At 39.5% G+C, this 23,541-nt stretch overlaps 1 protein-coding gene across 11 annotated transcripts in view; it reads left to right on the top strand.

Annotated features, from left to right (window-relative positions):
- The first annotated feature begins 2,998 nt into the window (after positions 1 to 2,998).
- FER (FER tyrosine kinase) overlaps positions 2,999 to 23,541 on the top strand; it is a 288,611-nt gene continuing 268,068 nt past the window's right edge. For 8 of the 11 annotated variants that reach the window (XM_069088134.1, XM_069088138.1, XM_069088142.1 and 5 more), the window contains exons 1-3: positions 2,999 to 3,144; positions 22,721 to 22,837; positions 22,924 to 23,052. The gene's annotated coding sequence lies outside the window, so the exon portion shown is untranslated. Of the gene's footprint in view, positions 3,145 to 19,857; positions 19,935 to 22,720; positions 22,838 to 22,923; positions 23,053 to 23,541 lie in introns of all 11 variants that reach the window. The other 3 variants (XM_069088135.1, XM_069088136.1, XM_069088137.1) reach the window with 3 other exon arrangements.

The following is a 23,541-nucleotide window of genomic DNA, read 5'->3' on the forward strand; positions in this document are numbered from 1 at the left end:
ATGTGGGGTAATAAGTTCTGTACTTTACAGGTATAGAACTGTTGTCTAGCAGCAGTGGGGGGTTAATGGAGATTGTATGAATTTGTAGTGGACCCATTCAGAATGATTGTGTGATTTTTTTCACTTGTGCATGTGAAGGCTGCTGATGGTAGGAGTGATCCAAGACTGAGCCTTGGCAAAGCACAATTGGAAATATAAGGGAACCAGAGACTCAAGAGAAGAGGACAGCATAGAGATGAACTGGTTCACCAGAGGGTCAAGATGGGGAAAAGAAGAGAAAGTAATTAGTGCAGGGGAGACGACCTGGAAGAGAACTGAGGGGTTGGGAAACTGGAGGCTAAAGTATAAATCAAGAATAGCCTTTGCTATGGGAAGGCAGAAAGAAGTGGAAAGCCTATTGGCAGCTGATGATGATGATGGTCAGCTTATGGGATTTAAGAGTTCTTGAAAAATGGGTTTGTGGGTGATGGTGAGATCCAGGGTATGACCATCTTTGTATATGGCTGCGTTGAGGAGTAGGGGGTAACAGGAGGGCATGGCAAGTGAGCAGGTGAAGGAACTGAGTGGTTAGGGTGTTTAAAGGAATGTCAGTGTGTATGTTGAAGTCTTCTAGTATGAGGGCAGGAATTGGAGAGAAGAGAAATATTGAGACAGGTACTGAATGTGTTGAGGAAGGAAAGAATGCCCTGGAAGTCTGAAGACAACAGTGACCAGGATTTTGATTGGGTGGAAAATATGGATTGTATGGACCTCAAGAGTTGGATATTGACTGATAGAAGGAGGGGAAGAACCTGGAAATAACGGGAAGCAATACATATTATAATTCCCCTGCCAGTGAGCCAAGGGGAATAACAAAAAAATTTTTCAAAGTTTCAGAACAGAAGAGTGATCACTTCCCCTTCTCTCATTTTTCATTTATATTATTTTGGATTTGAAGTCAAAATTTGCTTAGGTTTCTTTGTAGTTTAAATAACCTTCAAATTTATTCTTTTTCCTTTTTAGGACTGGCTGATGGGGTACAGGCTTTGGGAAACCCCTTGAACTCTGATTGAATCTTCCCATTTGATGAGGCAGTTGCCTGAGGCCATAAACCTTTCATTATAGCTAGGCTTCCAAATCTGTTACTCTTAACCTAGCCTAGCCCTCCATTGTCCAGCTACACCTCACCCTTGCTCCTATCAAAATATCTATACCCAAATCTATTACCCTTAAACTAGCTCAGCTCTCCATTGTCTATCGTCTCCTGGTAGCCTTCAACTATTTCCCATCCTTAATCCCATTCCTGGGCTCTGACTTCAGTCCTGGTCAAGATCCTCCTTAGACTCCTCCTCAAGACACTCCTCTAGGCCACATCCTAAATCCTCCCACAATATTTCTTTATATAAGATCCATCTTGCCTCCTGGAGAGTCTGAGAATTCAATCTAGGAAGACTCACTCTGTTTCAGATTATTCAGGCCCCCTTGTCAATTCAAGCATCACAAACACTTAGGCTCCTTAAGAATCCACCCATTATGGCAGATCTTTAATAAACTTTGCTTTACTTTGGCTGAGAGAAGACTTGAGTTGAATTTATTCAGCAGGCCCTGGTATGCTGGTATTTTGGGGTCTTGAGCACCCCTAAACCCCAAACCTCAACATTTACCACAGTGGTCGAAAAGCACTATTGCCTTGGAATTAAAATACACAGTTTGATTTTTTTTTTTTTAAGCAATTGGGGTTAAGTAACTTGCTCAAGGCTACACCGCTAGGTGTTTCTGGGTGGGTGCTATGTGTCTGAGCCCAAATTCAATCCCCAGGTCATCACAACACTGGAGCCGGTGCTTTGATTTTCTTTTTTTCTTAGGGAGAAGGGCAGAGGGAGCAAGGGACATTTTTGAAAGATTTGCAAGTGTTGCCTAACTTGAAGCAAAATGCTTTAAAAATTATACTCTCCAAGGAGCCTTAGAAGAATGGTCTTTGAATAGATTATGTTATATGACTTTCTTTCACATAATGCCTTGTATTATCTTTACTTTATTGAACTGTTGTTCATTTACCTCCCCTGCTTGCCTAACTTCTCTCTTAGTTCGGGAAAGGCTGCTTGCCCATAGAATTTAGGTGGCCTAGTTTAGATTCTCTCAGATAGGCAGGCCCTCCTTAAGAGACCTTTTGGGAGGAGACACCACCTATTCCCAAATTTAGCATTCCCTCTTCAGCAGCACCAGAGAGAGGTACTGTGGAGGCAGAGGAATTTGGTTTGAATCCCTGCTGTCACTTGCTTTCTGTATGAGTTGAGATAGATACCTTGATCTTTCTGGGACTTCTCCCTAAAATTAGAGTGCTGAGCTAGAAGCACTTTTAAATCACTTTCCATTGTAACTGCTATGACCCCCCACCTCTGGAATCGGGGGCAGAAGAAACCCAAGGCTACAACGTGCTCAGCCTCTGGGGCCCTTCGGGCATTAGTCCACCCGCTGGCTTTCTCTTGCATTCTGCCTAGGCCTCCACGGGCTACTCTGGGGGCCCTGCAGTGTCCTGTGGTAGCCCTGGCCGGGCCAGATCCCACAGCCTTGGTGTCGTGGAAAGGGGGCTGCATGTGGAGATGTTCACATCTTGGCTCGACTACTTCTAAACCTGTATCACCCTGGGCCAGTCACTTCCCCTCTCTGGGCCTTAAAAGCGGGGGGAGTCCCTTCCAGAGCTGTGACCCCAAGACCCAACTTGGCCCCCAGGAGCGCCGGGGGAGGGTGGCGCTGGAGAGAAGAGCGCCGCCAGTTTCCCGCGGACACGGGCGGGGGGAGAGCCGGGGAAGCCCCCGCCCACTTTCCCAAGTTCTTGAAGGGGCGCCCCACCCATGCCCTCTGGCACTCCCTCTCCGGGAGCCCACCACCACCCAGAGCCCGCCCCCTCGCGGGCCTCGGCCAATCGGCCGCACCCGCCTCCAGGGAAGGGGAGGCGGAGGCCGGGGCTGGGAGGGAGGCACGGCTTCCCGCCTTCGCCAGCACCCATTGGCTCCGGGCTCCAGGGAGCCCAGAGACCGGAGTACGACGGGATTGGCCGAAGCGGGTCGGGGCGGCGGTTCTCATTGGCTGCAGAGGTCCCCGTGATGCGGGGTGGTGACTGACGGCTCCAGGTCTGAGGGGCTCCTGCTTGTCAGGTTCTAGGTAGGTGCATTTCCGCGCGCCCGCCGTCGCCCCGGGCAACGCTGGGGGAGTGGGGAGGGCGAACCCGTAGCTGGGGCAACACCCCGCGCCCTCTGGGGGGCGCCCGGGGCTCGGCAGCCAAGGCGGCGGCCTTGGCGGGGGCTCCTCCTCTTCCTCCTCCCTTCCGATACTCCCCCCCAGCCTCGGGCCCGTGGCCCACCCTCCCTCTGGCTGGCGGAGGGGCTCCTCGGGTGGAGGGTGGGGTGCGAGCTTAGAGGCCCAAGGTCGGAGGCCCCCCGGGGATGGGAGATGAGGGGGGAGGGGAGGTGGCCGGAGATGGCCCCGCTCCGGCCCCGCCCTGCCCCGGCTGCTGGGTCAGGGGGTCACTTAGTGCCTCCAGCCGAGGAGTATGTGGTCTGCATCCTCCCAGTGTCCCTCTTTCTTTCCCAGCTCATCCTCGTGGGTGCCTCCCCCTCCTCTCGCCTGCGCTAATGGTGGGGGCGCAGCGGGAGGTGGGGGCATGGGAGGAGCCTCCCCCTCCAGGCCTGGGGGGTTCCTCACTTTACCTTAGTTTGCATTAAGGTATGAAAAGGGTGAGGGCCTATTAGGGAGTCCCTGGTTCAGCTCCTCCAGGGTAGGTTCTTTCTAGTTCGTTTCAGTCTGTCTGACCTGGGAATGAAGTGATTTCCGGTTTGAGAGGTGTTTGTAGGGGTGGGAGACATTACTTAAAACCAGTAGGACGCCATGGGCAATGCATTTTAATTAATTTTTTTTCTTTTGAGATACGGATAGTTGATTTAACCGTATGTAGTGATTTGTTCATATTGACAGATTTTTGTTTTGAGTTTTCATTCTGTATTGTGAAAAATTGGCAATCTTCTTCTAATGTTCAGAGGAAGCAACAAATTGCATAGTTGATACATTTAGAACGACGACTTCTATTCTACAATTAGTTTGTTCTCTAAAGTTTTTTTCATATCCTTCTCCACCTCCAAAAAACCAGGCTTTTAAGGACAGAACCTGCCTTTGGGCAGTGTCTTGAGGCCGTGGGCGTGGCCAAAGGCTAGTTACTGAAATATAAATCAGTTTCACTGCAAGAGACAATTTCCAGACTGGGTAAAGACTTCGTTTAAATCCGCTTAAGACAAACTTAAAGAACTATGAAAATATCAGATTATTATTATTATACCAGATAGAAACATTGGGCTCACCAGGAAGGCGCAATGATTGGGAAAGTTAAATTCCAATTAACTTTGCCACAGGTTGCTATTTTGGACAACTGTGTTACTTGGTCATTATTCTTTAATAAGGAGGTAAGCATTGTGATGAAGGCTTTAAGGAGGTAAGCATTGTGATGAAGGCTTTTTTGGATTCTTGGAGTGAGTACTTTTGGTTGCCTAATTTCATTGTAAATACTGTCAGTGTAGATTTCTTCCTGGTCTTTTTATTCCCTGTAATTCTTAGCCATATTTTCCCATAAAACATGTATAAGAAGTCTGAAAGCAATCCTCTGTTTTCAGCACTTGGGGTTTTGTTATCCTTCTTTCTTATGACATGATTAGCCCACATCTTTTTCTGGTAATACGTTTCCTTCATGACGTCTTTTATGCCACTATTAGTGTTGTTGATCATGGCTGTAGTCAGCCTACTTAAGGCTATCATTAGTCTTTCCATTGCCCTTTGGCTACTTGTTTTGACAGGAATTTTTTGTAATTCTTCTGATTCATGTTTCATTTTGATAACAGTGGTATGAAAGAGAGACAATATGTGTCAGTGAACAGTTTAGTATACTTAAAAACATGCAGTTTTCCAGATGTGATTCAGACCTGTCCCTCAATTCTAGGACCATCTTATTTGTCCCATTTACATAACCTACTCAAGCAAAGTCCATTGCTGGACTAATTTGATAACTAGATTGTTATAATCTAAATAACGTGTTATTTCATTTCAGTTTGTCTTTATGTATGTAGCTAGAACACACATTGCTGTGGACTTTACTGAGGTATTAGAGTGTTCTGGGGCTTGATACAGCACCCTATAAGTGTAGTGCCCTATGAAATTGCAAATCAAGATACTGTTTTGTCAATGGATTATAGATATACCATTCAAAATTTGTTTTTTAAAGCCCCAATTTCTGAAGAGCCTTGAGTTTGCCAGGAACTGCAGTTTACAATCCAGGTTTCTTGAGAAATGTCCAGATTTATTGGAATTTAGTTACCATGACATAAATATTCAAATGGACTGGTGATTTCTTTGATTTGGGTCTTCTTTGCAAACCTTAGAAAGTTATATAAACACTGGCTATTATGATGCTTAAGCTGATGGCCTATCATATTTGCCACAGGGAATCAGTTGAACTCACTTATGCCCTTGCTTTTGTTATGGGATCAGCCTATCTTCATGACATATTTATTCTTATTCTTCTTTGGAATTCTGTGTTTTATGTTGCAGCATGCTCATACTACTCGTGATGTTCATTGACTTCTGTGTGAAACTCATTTTAATTTTTCAGAGCCAGTAGTGTTCCTGATCTTGCCTGATAACCACACTGGTAAAATGGTAGTGTTAAAAAGATGGTCTTTGCTTTCATGAAAAGCTTGGTGTCAGTAGAAGTTTTGCACTTTTCAGAAAGCAGTCTAGCCTGTTTCTCTTCTTGTTCAGGTTTGTGCCCTGATGTTTCAGACGTACACTGGAGGTGGACAAACGCTAGAGGGTGTCATCCAAATGCATAATGAAATCTGGGCAATACATATTCTTCAACCATTTGCTCTTTCCAGGATGGATAGTTAGGACAGATTTCTTTGAGTGATTACAGATCACTAGGAGTATTTGCAGTGTGATGGGACTTGAAGCAATCTACATAATTATCTACAAACAGGAACATATGGAATTCCTTATTATCTACAAGGAACTCTTCAACTCCAACTCTTTGAGCTGATCTTCTATCACAGTGGACCTTTGGAAAACATGCATCTTTGTTTTATTCCTTGCTTCACATATATTTTCAGAAAGTTTATTTCTATTTTTATAGCTTTCAGGAAATCTTAAATAATGGAGACACTTAACCTTTGATATACCATCCTCATTGAGGTCATGAAGATAAATTACTTCATGTGAAAATGTGACATAGTTCATAGTAACATTTGGAAATTGCCCTTCTTGAACTTTCATACTGCAAAGTGGGCTCCCCCCCCATTAATGGTGATTATCCTAAATACAGTCTTTTAAATTATTTAAAGTTAAGTTGGTTAAACTTTTATAACACTTTAAGTGTTAAAGTTCAATAATTACAACAAATAATTCAGGTTTTTAATCCACCTGTTACTTTCACTGCACCATCATCTGCTATATAGCTTTCTATCCTTTAAAGGACAACTTTTCAAACTTCTAACAAAAAGCATTCTAGGAGGATCTGCAATGTTCTGGTAATTAAGATAGTACCCTAATTTGTTTAGTCTTAAGATAGTACCCTAATTTGTTTAGTCATTTCCTAAACTATTCACATTTTATTTTTACTAGCTTTTTGTTACCAAAAAAAAATAAATGCTGCTCTCACTATTTTGGTATATATGAAACTCACCTTTCCAACTTTGTTGGTTTTTTGATTTTACAATAAACCTGTAGTTTCTGAAATTTTTCCAATATTTATAGCCAAAAGGCCAATCATTCTTGCTGTAACAGTTTTCCAACTTAAGTATTTAGTTACTCTACTCTGACCTTCTTTAACTGGAGGACCATGCCTTAAACCCAAATCATTCTGGCTCTCATTGATTGGCTAACAGTAGGTCCCAGCCCAAGCCTCTCTTGTTCATCGTGTGTGGGGTGCAGAGACCCTAACTCAAATTGACTACTTGGAGACCTCTCAAAGCAAAGGTAGAAAGTTATATTAGAATCTTGAGAGAAGTGGGTGGTCCAGTCACTGGGAAATCCAGGGAGAGGAGGCCTCCTTACAGGAGCAGAAACTGGGTTAAATAAGCAAGGGTTACCCACCCCTCCCAAACATTAACCTAATTATTACTAATGAGGCTCTAATTTTGTTAGACAACATACATAATACACGAGGTCCACTACGCAAGCCCAGTAACAACCTCAGACTACTGAACCCCCTTCAGTCCAACCTAGATGTGTCCTTATCTGGGCCTGAGTTTCCCAAGGCCAATGTCTGCTTTCTGACTGGTCAAATCCATCTGCTGCTGCCGGCTCCTTTTACTCTATATTATTTCATTTTTAGTATTATCTAGGAGTTCTCTGGGAACTGGCAACTCAATTTCTTCCCAAGGCTACTGTCTGGTACTTTTTATCACTAGTCTTGTTTCAGCAATTCTTGCAGTTCTATAGAAACTTAACCCTTTGCCACCTCTCATACTACCATTCCTTTCCCCAAACTAAAAACACCTCTAATTTGGTTTCAGTAGTTAATCCAATCAATTGTATTAATACTCAGTAGCTCTTACATTACCTTGAAATACACAATGACTTACATATATATGGGGAAACAATACTGAACTTAGTTACAAAGTATAAGGAAGTAATAAGAATGTATATATGATGTTCAGAATAGGGAAACTTCACTGCAAGTTATCCCTCACAATTCTCCCCTCTTCTTTTATACCTTTGAAGTTTCCCCACTTTTCTTAATTCTAATTCCCGTTGTTGCATTGACAACATACAAGGGGGCAGTCCCCTTTGTAAGTGCAGATATAGAGATTCAAAAGAAAACAATAACAAACAATTGTCCCCTCCAAAGTCCAAAAGTCTCTTTTCACACTGTTGTCTGTTGTCTCGCTGGGGTATAACATCTGACAGAAGTCCTTGCTTTGGGTCATCCATCTTCAGCTCTGCATCCCAGCCTCTCTTTCTTCTGTCTTCTTTCACTCATTTACCTACAAAAGGAACCTTGGAACCAATTTAAATGACCACTCCAGAACCCTTATCATTCTTACAAAATTGAAATTGGAGTCTTAGTCAATTGTCCTGATCACACATTAAAATGAGTTTGTTTTATATTTTACATTAATCCATTGTTAATTTCTCTACTAGGAAGATGGAATTTCACTAAGGGATTCACATTAAGCTCACAATTCAAACAATTAAAATTTTTACCAAGTATAAAAACTATCCTCCTTTTAACATTGACTAATTATGAGAAAGCTGAGACAAGTGTGATACTAACTAAATAACAGAATAATATTCCCACAAACCCTTGATCTATTTGTCCTTATACTATTACAAAGAACTAAAGGACCTTGATTTATACAGGAATACCTATACTAAATCCTAAGCCTAATAGCTTCATCTTATAGTAACTTGAGATGTCCCAGAATCAAGTATTTAATAGATTTGTTGTGTTTTCAAAACTTTTGATTATTGAAACTTGCCACCAAGAATGGGGACAAAACTGTAATGAGGGAACCATTTCCCCCAACTTCAGAATGTCAGTTCCAGGCAAAATGTATACCAAGCTGCAATCTGCATTGAGCCCAGCTCAGAGTCTGTCAGGTGTCACTGGGAGGGTCGAGTCAGGAGAATCCTACCTCAGCTCATGCGGAACAGTCGTTCTCCAGACCTTCCATACTCATACTTCACAGGCTTTCCATACCTGTACCTCATAGGGTCTGGCATCATGGACTAGTGGCTCATATGGCTTGGATAGCCTTTCTTAATATCCATACCTGGAGTTAGACTCAGAGGAATAGTCAGTTAACAGTCCCATCAAATCTTAAATAACAAGCTCCAACAATCAGTTTAAGATATGATTATAATCTCACTTTGGTTAAGGAACATCTCTGAAGTGAGCCTCAAATAACCTGTATTTATTTCTATATTTATTCTTGTTCATAAAAGTCAAATCTCCCATCAGGATTATAAATGATTGCTCTAATAGATTTGCATCTACTTCCCCAAGCTTCCCTATCTTCCTGGGACTATGCTTAATCTGAACTCACACTGTAATCCCTATTTCTAACCATATCTTCATTTATCTTCTCAGCCCTCTAATCTCTATTACTAACTGTTCTGTATTGGAATCCTAGAATAAATAAAGAAGTTAATGTCTACCTCACAAGCTAATTAGTTATGTATCCAGTTATTCTGAAAAATATTCTGGAAGTATGTCCTTAAAACAGCAAAATTTCATAATTTGCCTTATGCCTAACTTTCCATTGAATTGCCATAAAGATGAAAAATGGGGACCTGATTGGACAAAGCATCCACATGCACTATAGTCCCCAAACCAGTTTACCTTAACATCAATTTACTCTCATTGAGTTGCAATATATCACAAAGATTTGCCAGTACTCACATACTTTAACATCTTTCCCTTCACAATTTTTGAACTCGTCCTGGTAAAGTCAATTGTTAGAGATCATTTTTACTCTTTTGTACATAGACTTGCTACTTCTCAGCAAGTCAGTTTATTGTTCAGGAGCTTCATAACTAAAACAAGCTCCCTTTCCAGGCTGAATGACCTTGCTTAATGGAGATAATTTCCAGGGGCTTTGGCAGTTTTACATTATCATACAACATCATGCAGGAGAACTGTTCTGAATGAGCAGAACTAGTCAAAATCAAGTTTTCATCCAGTCTCCCCCTTTCCACATACAGTAATCAATTAACAATTTTAGGTTTTAGCATTAAAACAGTAGCCAAGTAACTTAGTTAACAATCTTACAAGTTTAAACAATCTTAACTGAAACTTTCTTTTAAACAAAGACAGACTTGGAAGCTTATGATTTCCCAAATTACAATACTCCAAGACTTTAAGAGAAACCGCTTCTTATGCAACATAGATAATACAACTGTTTACCAGTAACAATATCAGAAACAATTATTATGTTCTTAAATTTGAACTTTGAAATAAAAACAAATGAATTACCAATCTGTTGACCTTAAAACTCCAGTTTTTGAAGTTACACAGAACTAAAGTTTTCTTGATTCCACACACCCAATCAACTTATTCCTAGAAATCAATTATATTCTGGAATCTCACATAGATGGTGAATATGGTGAGCCATAAACCTTCAAATTAACATCAATACATCCTTAGATGAAGCAAGCTTGAAAACCACATCCCTTTATTTTTCTTTCTTTTTTTTTCCCCCAGGTTTCTGATTTGCTCAATAAGAATTCTACAAAATGACTTTACAATTTACTGTGTACAGATAATCATTCATTTCATCATTAGTAATGTGGAAACTATACCTTTAAATCACTGTATATTTCCAGAATAGCCAAAAAGTTAAATGAACAATCAGCTATCATAGTAAATATCAGCAGTATTATTACTACCTGTTTGTTTTTTATTTTTTTAATGTAAGAGCTTTAAATTATCAGATTTTATAACATAAAAATAATCCAATTCACATGAAATAAACATAAGATAGGGTTAGCAGAACTGATAAAGTAACATCTAGTTTTACACAACTTTTTTTTCCATCTTTCATTTTCAAGAAAATTCAGGTTGAAAATGGTTTATCTTAACACCATTTCTGGCTCGCAGTGGTCACTCAATTTTTACAGCATAAGAGGATTTTACAGCTTAGAGATACCATAATAACAGAATAACATTATGACAATAATTGCATTTCCAAATCATCACATACAAAAATTATTGATAGAAAATTGGGCTTACCAAGTGCAGAGGCTTTTCTCCTCTCCCCACAGCTGCAGAGTCTGGTTGTGCACTCAGGGATTTGAAAGGAGAGAGAGTCATCTGCATGCCTAGAGGTGTGGGCTTCAGGGCACCCAGGGGCCCAGGGCTGTTGCCAGTGGGGCCCCTCGATATAGCTGCTATTTCTCCCCCCCCCCTTTTTTTAAGTGGGGAGGGTAACTCAAATTCCCTACTATTATTCAACACTCTCCTTAATCTGATCTGGTGGGAGAAGTTTTAGCAAAATCTGCTCAAATGTTTTTAGCTGTTCTAACTTTTACTCTCATAAATTTCACTTATGTGTCCATTCCTTAGAAACTTCTTTGAAAGTGAGAGCTTTGAATCTGCCAGTTGAGTGAGTGGAACCCTGGTGTCCCCTTCTGTACTGGAGAGCTCAAAGCTTCACCTCTGAGGTGTCTCTTTTACAGATCTATTTATTTTCCTAATTTGCCTCAGTGCCAAATACTATTTATCTTTAGCATTGTATTAGGAGTGACACTCTTCAAAAATGACCAGAATGTATTCAGTTGCCTTTCAGTTGCATTCTGATACACAAAATTTTCCTCTTTTAGGTGAGGCAGGAAATAGTTAAATGTTTGTCTTCGTGCCTCTTTGATCTGATGGGAGAAGATTCCCTCCCTTATCGCCTTCTCCTCACTCTACTTGGCCAGGGTGGAATGAAGAGGAGGAAATTTTCAAACTTAAAAAAAAAAATCTTAAAATTTCTGTTCACACTTTTCAATAGCAAATAACTTATACCTATCTTAACTTCCTACCCATGCTCCTTTCTTTGCTACATGCTTAAATTTTCTGACCTGATACTTCTCCTACACTTTTTGACTTGCATTTACCATCATATAACCTAAACAAGACAATATTTGCCTCTCTTTCTCTCTCTGTCTAGCGTGCATTCAGCATCGGGGGAAGGGAGGAGGAGGGAAAGAGATAACAGCATTCCAAAGAAATGTCCAGCAGTCCAGCTGCAGTTTAAACCTTACAGGGTGTTAGATTACTCACACTCATTCACACAGCAACACAAAAACATAACAGATAGAGAAACTGACAGGAAGGTTCCAAAAGCTCACAGAGGATTGTCAGAAATCCTCCGCACAGATCACATTTTGATGCTCATAGAGGCCAGGTAAGACTTGCTTTAAGATAACCTAGGCGCAGATCCCCAGGTGTAGGGGGAAACTGGCCCATCCTTTCTTCCTGTCCTTGAACACACAGAGGCTGTTAATTATACAGACAGAGACTTTGCACAGAAATACAAAGAACTAATATACAAGCCAGTTTCAGTTGATCATTTTTTTTTTTTATCCTTCCCTTTATGTTTTGGCACCTCATCCCAATTCTGTAACCTATTTCCCAAGGGACTATTAGCCGGTACCTTCCTGACATTGCTCTGAATTTTGGGGCTTGGACTTCGTTTCCCCCATAATTTAATGAGAACCACCCTTAGACTCCTCTGTATTCCAAATTATCTCAACAGATGTCCCCTTCCTGCCAGCAGTCACCTGATAACATTCTCGGAGAGACCTTTCCCCTGGGGTCGTTTGCAGTTGTGTCACCACACAATTTACATGAGAGGCTTTTCTCCTCTGGTCTCCCTCGACCCAGCCAATTGACCCCTAGACTTCCAAGTGCTTACCTTTGGGCTACACGCGTGTAGGTTCTCCTGACTTCGAGCTCAATCAACTCATCCTCTGTACACGGAACTTCGGATCCACTACTTTCACTTTCTTCTTCACCGAGTCTCTCCACTTCGGGCAGTTTGCTTGGCAGAGAGGAGAAACACCACCCTACTCTGGAGACTACAGGAACAAAGTGTCCCACGGGCACCTGCCTCCAAATAGGGGTGGTGGTCATTCCCCACCGAGTCACGTGATCCCGGACGAGTACCCAAAACTGTGTGGGTTACAGTGACCCTAACCCAAATTGACTACTCAGAGACCTCTCAAAGGGAAGGTAGAAAGTTATATTAGAATCTTGAGAGAAGTGGGTGGTCCAGTCACTGGGAAATCCAGGGAGAGGAGGCCTCCTTACAGGAGCAGAAACTGGGTTAAATAAGAAAGGATTACCCGCCCCTCCCAAACATTAACCTAATTATTACTAATGAGGCTCTAATTTTGTTAGATAACATACATAATACACGAGGTCCACTACGAAAGCCCAGTAACAACCTCAGAATACTGAACCCCCTTCAGTCCAACCTAGATGTGTCCTTATCTGGGCCTGAGTGTCCCAAGGCCTCTGTCTGCTTTCTGACTGGTCAAATCCATCTGCTGCTGCTGGCTCCTTTTATTCTATATTATTTCATTTTTAGTATTATCTAGGAGTTCTCTGGGAACTGGGAACTCAACTTCTTCCCAAGGCTACTGTCTGGTACTTTTTGTCAGTAGTCTTGTTTTAGTAATTCTTGCAGTTCTATAGAAACTTAACCCTTTGCTACCTCTCACACTACCATTCTTTTCCCCAAACTAAAAACACCTCTGATTTGGTCTCAATAGTTAATCCCATCAATTGTATCAATACTCAGTAGTCCTCCATTAACTTGAAATATACAATGACTTACATATATATGGGGAAACAATACTGAACTTAGTTACAAAATATAAGGAAGTAATAAGAATGTATATATGATGTTCAAAATGGAGAAAGTTCGCTGCAAGTTATCCCTCACAATTTTTTCGGGCCCGATGGCTCCAAGGAAGTATAAATGGCAGTTTCTGTTTTGGCCAGAAATCCTTGGGGTTTTCCCCTCCCAGATTGAATTTTTTTTTTAAACTAGGTAAAAGAGGTATTTTCTTACCTAGGCTGGATGGGCATTGCCTCATTCAAGCTGAGACCTGGGAAGGACCTTAACTCAAAAAGGCCAAGGTCTCCCACTGAATCCAGAGCCTTCTCTGGTCGTCCTGATCTATATACTGTCATTGGACCCAGATGTCTCCAGAGGAGTGAGTGAGGCTGTGTAATAGCAAGCACCGTGGCACACCCAGAATGGCCTGCTAGTACATGTTCTTTGATCAGCTTTTCTTAAAGAAAATGCAACTTTTAAATGGGTCAGCAAATTTACTTTAATTACATTCAGCAGTTCAAGGGAAAGGTCAGCACCCTGAATGTGGAGAAGATACAAACAGAAAAAATACAAATGGAAATCAGCATAAAGGGCTTCGACTGAACATAGCAGTATTGCTATGCACTTTACATACATCACTGGCTTGAGAGAGCACAGACATCCAAGCATTCAGGGGGCTCTGAACATACGGCTACACATATTCTCAACCAGGAAATTAAAAGATCCTTCTCATGAGCGAACCCCCAAAGCAAAATGCCAACCTCCCAGGATATATAACAATGGCTCAGCCCCTGATTGGCTTAGAGCCAGGAGGCTGAAAACCTCCATGACTCAGTTCAGCTGTGAATTATCAGGGTTCAAGGGAGATCAATCCTTCAGATGTTCACAATTTAGCCTGAGCCTGGGAAACTGAACTCCAAAAAGAAAACAAAAATCCCACCTAGCTTGTGTTTACAGGCTGGTGACTTTGCATTGCTCTCACTCACTTAAATCCAATTCACTTGCAAGTCATGGCATCACCTTCCTGATGTCATGGTACTCTTCAAGAGCAAAGGATGAACAATAACAGTAACAGCCTTTAATTGAAACCATATTTCAGGCCTGAATAACATACAGCCTGTGGGCTGCTTGCAGCCTGCCAAAGTGGCCTGACGTATGTTGTGCAGACCTGTTTTATGTCTTCTACATTTTTCACGGGCTACCTGAAATCTTTTGGTGGGCCACAAGTGAACCTGTGTGCTGTATCTTGTGCAGGTATGCCTTATTTTTTTTCTAACCTTTGATGTCCTGGAGACATTTTTTAATACCAAACATGGTATCTCATTTTAATTTGATATAATAGCCCACTTTGTGGCACTCTTGGTACCACCACCACTGTTTGTGCAGAGTAGTATGCTGGAGTCAGGAAACTGAGTTCAAATTTTGCCTAGGATCCTTACTAGCCATATGACTCAGGTCAAGTCACTTGACCTCTCTGCCATCGGTTTCCTTATTTTGAGATGGTTGTGGTAATGATACCAGCAACTTCCCAGGTTGTGAGGTTAAAAACTAGACAATAATTATAAAGTGCTCTGCAAACTTTAAAGTGCTATATAAATGGCTATTATTAGCTATTAAAACACAATAATTTCTCAATTATCCATAATTGAGCTGTGATTAATTTTTTTTCACTTTTTTATTATTTGTGATTAATTTTTAATATGAGACTAGCTACCATACAAAATATTCTTGGCATTCTTTTCTGTAGCAGATGTTTGTTAAAGAAAGAACCTTCTTTTAAAATACTGCCATCTCATGCTTATGAAATAGGTGTATTCTGGAAAAAAACTACCCATGAGGCAAGGTTCTGTAAAGTAAATAAATGGTTGATATTTACCATAGTCAGAGTCACAGAACTTAAGAAAAGGAAGTAATGATTTTAATAGCAATTTTGTTAAACTTTTGATTTTGCAGATAAGAAAACTGAGACCCTGAGAGGGTAATTGCATTGCATACAGCAAAAATATGCTCCCCACCATTTCCAGTCAAATCCTTTTTTGTGTTATTACTGATCATTATACCATGAGCTTCCTGATTATGGAAACTATATACAGCTAATCACCCACCTGCTTGCAGATAGGTAACTCATGAGGCCTTGATATTCCAGATCTACAGGGTAACAATTGTATGAATACTTTTTAGAAAGTATTCAAGCCTAGTGTCACCCCTCCTATAATCATGTATGCTTTAATAGTGAAGCATGATACTCCGGCTGACTTAAGGAGCCCATTTTGTGATCCATTTACTCTATTTGGGATATGTGACTAATTAAAATGCCTATATGCAGCCCCAAGACTGGATAGAATAAAATTGGATCTGGAAGAAGATTGATCCTGAGGAACATATTTTAACTACTATTGTTAATTTATTGATACAATTGTTTTCCAGAGTGGCAGTCATCTACATCTATTTAAATTTACAGAAAAGGTGATAGGAATGAATCATCCAATTGGAGACCTATTGCCTGGGGTAACACCATGGATAAGATTTATGCTTCCACCTTGACTAAAAGAGTAATTGGTTAGAGGGTAAGAAATTAAAGCATCAGCAGGAATCAAAGGCTTCATGTCTACTGACGGCTGTGGCCAGAAGTTATTTATTGCAGTTCATAGTGGATGAAACACAACATAAAAGGAAAATGTATGGGGTGTCCTGGCTCACTCCAGCCAATGTATTTGGCTCACTGCCACACAAAACAATATTGTTAGCACTAAAATGGGCTGGTTTGCACGAAGATGTGGTTAATGTTATGGAAAGACTACCAGGACAGCACAGACTCTGTCACAGCCTTATATCAGGCATTAATATCTGGCCAGGGTGAGACAAGGCTACCCTCTTTGGCCCATAATTCTTATTAACACTAGAACTGATTATCCATGCCATGATATTTACAGGAACATAACAGGATTAAATTTTTACCATAAAAAATACAAAACACGCAGATGATTTAGCCATAGTTGCTGGCATCCTCCATTCCCTGACTAGAATGCTGAGCAGTGTAAGTAAGGTTGCTTAATACATTTTAATGAGACCAGATGTGCAACCTTATTGACTGATGACCAGAAGAAGGTGTTCCCCATACAATTCCAAAATTCAGAGTGAGGGCATCTCAGTGATGTCTAACACCTGTCCTTACCCTGGAATTTCGTTGGAGTTCCACACTGAAAATTCTGTGAAAGATGAAATGGCTAAGATGACTACAGACTTAGACTTAACGGACAAGTCTAACTTGGCTCCTTGTCAGAAAACACATAGTAAATACCTTTTTTTCAGTTGTATCTGTATCATTCCATCTTAGGAGTGCTATAAGCTGCAAGAGTGCCCTCGGATTCTTGGACAGAACAGTTTAAAAGATGCCAAGAGACGGTTACACCTCCCTCAGAGCCACATTGAGTCCCTGTATCTTCCTTATGAAGTAGAAGGTTCAGGGAAGGCAAACCTACTAGCACTAGTTGTACAAGTTGTCATCAGTTACCAGGTGGCTGAGTTCCAGGCATCAGCCAGTCTGGGCCAACTCTCTCACTGTGATACAGTGAGCAACAGAATTAAAGGTACCCCTCAAATGGAAGACTTCATCATTTATTTAAGTGACTCTGTGGAAGGAGAATTTGGATACAAAGATGCAGTAGCTCCTAACATCTGGTCCTAGTTATTAGTAGCCTACTGACAATTGTCAGCTAAAATCTCTATTGAGTAGAGAATAAAATACGATGTTTTGGCTGTTGGCTCTAGAAGGAGTGGAGAAGAATTTGAAATATGCACTAAGATATTATTTTAAACAGAAGCTAGTCAGCAAACCTTTTCAGGGTAAAATATGTCCCATCACCTCTATGCCTGTGGTCTCAATTTTTTTTACATGGGAATTTTTCTGGGTCTGTGATCTGGCACTTTATTCAGAGCTGGACTGGACTGTGTCACATTGAATGGGGCCAGGAGATTTGACTCTGAAGCTGAGCTCTATCATTGATGTGGGACATTAAAAGAAATTCTCCCACATGCACACTGCCACTGTAGTCCTCAGCTGAGTGGGGCTATTACCTGAGCATGATATTATCTTAGACTTGTTGAAACCATCAAAGTGCCAGGAAACAAACAAAAAAAAAAAAACCCAAAACTGAGATTTGGGCAAATTCAACAATTCCAAGACTGGGAGAGGCTTTAAGACCATATTTAGTAATCTTGGATAATGAGAACTGTAGCATCACTGTTGTTGATATTACTCTACCCTTTGAAAACAGACATTCTGCAATATCATATAGTCAGTCAGCATCTGGCTCAGGAAGGCTATAGGGTATATTGCAGCATTCAGCTAAGTGGAGACACTCAGAGGATGGATTCCAGGTAATGATATTGTGTTGTCTAAATTAAAAATCACCCTGAGGTATGCAAGCCTGATGAAGTTGATGGTCAGAACTCTATCAGATGGAACAGGGACATAAACAGTGAACGTTTACAGCAGTTAGTACTCAGATGAACTGACACAAACAGAGTGAGAAGCAATTTGCCTCTTTATTAGTATATTATATACTTTTATTATAAATATACTCTTTATTAGTATATTTGTTTTTTTGTGATCTATTTTATTATCAAATTTTACATATTAATATTTAATCTCATTTCCCCAGTAGACCTAATAATATCTAAATTGTTAAGTTTCAATCGCAAAATTTCTTAACTTTGATACTCTGGCACATACAAATTATTTTTCTTTCTAAATTAATAATTTTTAAAATTCAGATTCTGTGTAACACATTTACTTAAAGTGAAGAATCCCTTTATTTGACTAGATAAATATAATTAAGTAAATCACTAATAGAAATTCATCCAATTGATTAAAATTACATTCAAATAATTTGACATTTATGATTTTCCATTCTACTTCTTGTTCTTTAGGACAATGGAAAATAGTAATCAGCATGAGTGGCAAGAGGTTGACTGTAACTTTAAATATTATTTTCATCCCTAAAGTATGGCCAGAATTTTTTTTTTCCTGACTGCAGATCTCTTTTTCTTTCACTTCAGCTTTTCAGGAGTGATTGAGGTAAATAAGTGAATTTTACAGACTGTAGAATGCTGGGCCCTCGCCACAAGCCACTTAAAAGTGGTATAGATAGAGTACTACTGTCACCTTACTTTTCTGACCTCTAAACTACTTCTTTACTCTTGAATCATAGTATTATTTTTTACAATCGTGTCAGTTTTTACTTTTTCATGAAATTCTTTTTTTTTTTTTTAGAGGGGAAAAGGCAAGGCAATTGGGGTTAAGTGACTTGCCTAAGGTCACACGTGTCCAATGTCTGAGGTCGGATTTGAACTCAGGTCCTCCTGACTCCAGGGCTGGTGCTCTATTCACTGTGCCACCTAGCATGAAATTCTTTTGTTGAAATTAAGAAGTAACATCTGAAAATTTATTTTCTCTTCTGTTATCATATAATTTTTTTTTTTTTTTGGTGTGTGGATGGATCTGTATCTCCTTCATATGGGCACTCTCTTCAAAAATGTGGATCACAGCCCATCCTTACCTTCTCAGCTTACCATGGCTTTCCCAAGGTCTTCCACACAGGGTCCACTCAGCATTTTAGGGGCTTTCTTTTAGTACTCTAGTAGGGTAGACAGGCTGTCCATCAATTATTTCTTATTCTCACCATATGTCTAACCCATTTCCTCTTATCACCCACCTTTCTGATGGTATGCTGTACACAGCTTCTCTTGCTCAATTCTTGACTGGTAATGTTTTGTAGCTTATTCACATCTATCATGGGACTCTTTATTGGTCTTTACATTGTGACTTTCAGAATTGATTCTTCTAATTCTAGAACATATAGCTATCTCCTTATATTGTTCCAGAAGAAATAATATTTGTTAATGCTTGAAATAAAAGCTTTGTGAGTTATAAAAATAAATGCAATAAATGCTAATTCCCCTTAGCTGTCTCAAATGGCTAAAAAAAAAAATAAAATCACTTGTCTAGTGTAATTGATTTTACCTGGGTTGAGGATATAGATTTATTATTGAAGTTTTGGGAGAGGAGAATTTAAAATGTAAATATGACAGTAAAAATTTATTTACAGTAAAAAAATTCCATGCATAAAAATATTTTTTATATGTATATTGGCCTGTTTTAAAAGTCTACTTAAAACCTTTTGCAGTTACTGAAACTACTTTTAAGGAGCATATATATGTATATATACATATTTATATTACATGCAAAAAATTTGTACAACAAAGGTTTGCATATAATGATAGTTGAGTCTCTACTAGAAAATAACTATCTTGATTACTATTATTTATTATGATTAATAAAAAAGGATAACCATCCCAATAAACAGCCTGATAGGTTATTTACTTGTCTTTCAGTGACTAATGAATGACAGGAGTTTGAAAGCAGCTTTAAATACATTTTCATCCCTAAAGTATGGTCAGAATTTAATTTTCATTTGACTACAGACATCTTTTTCATTAACTTTAGCTTTTCTGGAGTGATTGGCTGACTTCCCTAAACTCTGTATGTAAATTTCACAGACTGTAGAATGCTGGGATCTGACTGTAAGTACTTACTTAAAAATTATATAGAAATGAGTGCTATCACCTTACTATTCTTAACTCTAAACTATTTCTTTACTTTTGAATCACAGTATCATATTTTACAATATTAATATCAGTTCTCAAATTTTCATGAAATACTAGTGTTGAAGTTAAGGAGTAACATCTTAAAAATTATTAATGTCTCATGTTATCCTCATACAAATTTTTTTCCCCTGTGTATATATATCTTCCATATGGGCAGTCCCTCCAAGAATGCAGATTGCAGCCCATGTTGCTCCTCTGCTCCAGTGTCTTCTTATTATGCTAGGATCAAATATAACCTTTTTCTTTTTGACAACTAAAGCCCTTCACAATATGCCTTTACCCTCTGTCTCTTAACCATTTCAATCTTACTGCATATTTTTTTAAAAATAAATTTTTATTCATACTTTCTTTTTTCTTTTTTGGAGGGCAGTTGGGGTTAAGTGACTTGCCCAGGGTCACATTTTTTTGTGTGTGTGTGTGTTAAGTGTCTGAGGTCGGATTTGAACTCAGGTCCTCCTGACTCCAGGGCCTGTGCTCTACTCACTGTGCCACGTAGCCGCCCCCATACGTTTTCTTATATTGCCGTAGTTATCCTAAGTTTTAGTCAACTCTCTCCTTCTCCCAGAGAGCCATTTTATATAACAAATAGTATTTTTTTTTTTGAGAGGAAAAAAAAATCAGCACAACTGATAAAAAACATTGAAAAAGACTGAAACATGCAGTACCAACATCTGTGGATCTCCTACCTCCACAAAAGAATGGGGGAGTCCTGTAATATCTCTTTATTTGAGTCTTGCTTGATCTTTATGATTTTGTTACATTAACTTTTGACTTTTTGGTGTATAGTTCTTTCCATTTACATTGTTATAGTTATCACATGTATTGTTTTCTTGGCTCTATATTTACTTTACTCTGCCATGTAGAGCTTTTATATTAAGGTTGCATATTAATTTAGAATGTATTGTAGAATATGATTTAAGGTGTTGGACTAAGCCTGATTTCTGCCAGACTGCTTTCTAGTTTTTTCTCAGTAGTTTTTATCAACTGAGGAACTTTTTTCCCTAGGTTATTTATATTTTGTGCTTTATCAAACACTAGATTATTGGGTTCTATTGTTCCTGAATTTCCCTGGTTTAATTTGCTCTGTTGATCTGTCTATTTTTTAATCATTGCTATACAGTTTTGATAATTTCTGCGTTAAATGTAATTTGAAACTATCCCCCTTGTCCTTCTTTTCATTATTCCTTTGTTATTTTAAATCTTTTCTTCTAACCCTAACCCTAATTCTGCCTTTCTCGCAGCGTCTTGCCCTCTCCTATGTCCTCTCCTGCTGCTTTTGTCCCTTACTTCTCTGTCATCAGTTCGGATAGCTGCCACACTGGTGCTGCAGGTACTTGTTGGCTTCCCTGCTACTAACAGTACAGGTCTTTTCAGGGTCTGTGCTATGGGGTTGTGACCCCAGTCAGGCTTTTGTTTTTTTAAGGCTTGTTGCTGCGCTGGTTATCTGTGGCCAAGACAAACTCCTGCATCCTATAGCTTGGGGTCTCCAAAGCACTGGAAAGAATGAGGGGGTGGGGGTGTAGGGATGGCCTTGTTTTTGAGCCGGTTGGTCCTTGAGTTGGCTAGTATAGCCTCGTTGCTGGTAGTCTGAGAGGTGGGTACTGAATGGTAGAGTTGGAGGGGATACTGAATGGAATTTTGGGTTTTTTAAAAATCTTATTTGGATTTGGATTATTTGGATATTTGGATAACCAGCCCTAGACCATGGAGACAGTTGAAGTTGCTTTGTCTTCGGCACATGATTAATATTTTGGAGGGGTTTGAGAGGTCTTGAGGATTAGATAAAATATCTACTCTTCTGTCTTGTTCACATGACCCATGGATCCTTATTGCATATTTTACCTTTCATATAATTTATATTCTATTCACCTATCTATTTGGTGATCCTCACATGTCATTCTCTTTCCAGTTTCTGCACCTCTGCACAGGCTGTCGCCATCTCTCATACCTGGAACGCACTTTGTCCATACCTCCACCTTTTGTAATCCCTAGCTTTCTTCAGACTTTAGCTCAAGGGCTGCTGTCTACATAAAGCCTTTCCTCATTCTCCTATATGCTAGTGCCTCTCACTGACAAAAATGCCTTCTTTTTACCATATATATGTACATGTATGTATGTATATACATGTACATATATATCTGTATATATGTATGTATATATTTTGTACTTATCTATAAGTATAAATGTTTCCTTTAATAAAATGAAAACAAAAATGAAATGAAACTTACCCTCAAAGAACTTTGAGGGTAAGTTTCATTTCATTTTTGTCTTTGGATCCTAAGTTTCTGGCACATAGTAATAAATTAGCAAAATGCTTATTTGGATGGCAAGTTGATAGAGTACAACAGGACTGTAACCTCCTTATCCCTGGAATCAATGTCACAAGTTCGCATTAGCTTTTTTGGTTGCTATCTTGTATTGATGATTCACCTGGTAGTCTACTAATCCTTAGAAATTTTTTTTAGAAAAACTGCTAACAAGTATAGTTGTAGCCACCTTACCTTTTAAACAGGGGGCATGGTCAACCGTCATTATTATTCTTGCTCCTTAATCCTATGCCAATGCCTCTTTATGGCATAGAGGTATCCTTTGGGTTCTCAAAATTTATGCTAGGATAGTATATACCCTTCCACGTCCTACCTACTAAGCTAGAAAACTTTTGAGTATGAACATGGTGATGTCCTGTTTTCCTGTTGTCTAAGGACCTTTGTTTGGAGATGTTCATCACCAGAAGGTTGACCATCAAGGGATGAATTTATTTTGACCACAGCAAGTCATGAATGCCATCTCCTAAGGCACAGAACTATCGACATATTGAAGTGAGTAAGCTATTACCCCTATGTATGCCATTAGCCTCCTTCTTCAGGTTGACAAAGTCCAACTTAAAATTTTTTTTTTTCTGCAGCTTATTTGAGATAGACCTATGGTCATTTTCATCATTCTCTTCTGCAAGTTATTCAGAATATCTAAAAGTGTGATGCCCCCAAATGGAATTGCCATTTTAATTGAGATCTGACAGGAAAAGAGTAATAAGGTAAGATTGCTTTTTTCTCTATCTCACTTACATTAATTAGTATATCCTCACAGTTATATTTTTGGTTTGAAATTGCAAAATATTTTTTATTCATGTTTATTTCATGATATTTTGCAATCCATATAGCAGAGTTTTCTGTTTCATTGTCTAGTTTGTTTAGCCTCTGTGATTTTAAATATTGTGTATTAGTTCTTTCAATGACTACCATTCAGCCAAGTGATTTTTGTTTCATTTAGGTCACATTATTCTTCTGTCCTATCAGTATTGTTGATGTCACATTATCTAGCGTTTTATTAAAAGTACTCAAATTGATCTGTGATCTCATTGATTTGTCCATTCTCTCCAATAATGCAGATTTTAAGTCATCCACGTCTGCCCATTTGTGCAACTTTTGTCCATGTCCTAACCATAAATTCACCACAGGGGGTCCACCCAACATATTGGTTTACCAGACAGCTGGTCACATTTTAAGAATAATGGATAACAGGT

Source organism: Petaurus breviceps, unplaced genomic scaffold (genome assembly GCF_028583685.1).
Source record: "Petaurus breviceps papuanus isolate PSGF00001 unplaced genomic scaffold, PetGlider_PUasm1.0 184, whole genome shotgun sequence".
Classification (NCBI taxonomy): domain Eukaryota; kingdom Metazoa; phylum Chordata; class Mammalia; order Diprotodontia; family Petauridae; genus Petaurus; species Petaurus breviceps.